Below are 548 nucleotides of genomic sequence, written 5' to 3' on the forward strand. Positions count from 1 at the left end.
ATGCTAATGCATTATATGCCCTGACGAAGCATTAGCGAAAAGGCCTTCGGCATATTCGTGTGTTTTTTTTGCTCTTCCCTTCGTTGTTCCTGTTGCAGAGGACACCCTGATCGGCCGAGCGGATACTGGGGGGGGGGGGGTTAATATGCATCAACTTTTGTGTAATTAGCGATTCCCTGATTGGAGAAACCTTTAAGAAACCAATTATTTATGGAATCTTCTATATACTTCTACTAACGTGGATATATCTTAACTAACCCCATTTCACCATAGCGTATCTGAATGCTCATATATCATAACATGAATATATACGTACTCCTGCAATATATGTGAGGTCTGTTTTGCCAATCTAGAACGTCGGTTTAAAAGTCACGTGATGCACTAAGAGCTGCCAACTTATGGAAAATAAACGTGTTGTTGACGGTTGGCAATCCTGAACATATTTCTGAGAGTGAGATATCTTGCTCGAAGATGGAAAGCATGGGTAGATTTGTATGTAAGTATGTATGTATTACGAACTGTCAACAACATACTTCCTTTTTTCAGAA

The sequence above is a fragment of the Penaeus vannamei genome, chromosome 11 (genome assembly GCF_042767895.1).
Source record: "Penaeus vannamei isolate JL-2024 chromosome 11, ASM4276789v1, whole genome shotgun sequence".
In the NCBI taxonomy this organism is placed as follows: Eukaryota; Metazoa; Arthropoda; class Malacostraca; order Decapoda; family Penaeidae; genus Penaeus; species Penaeus vannamei.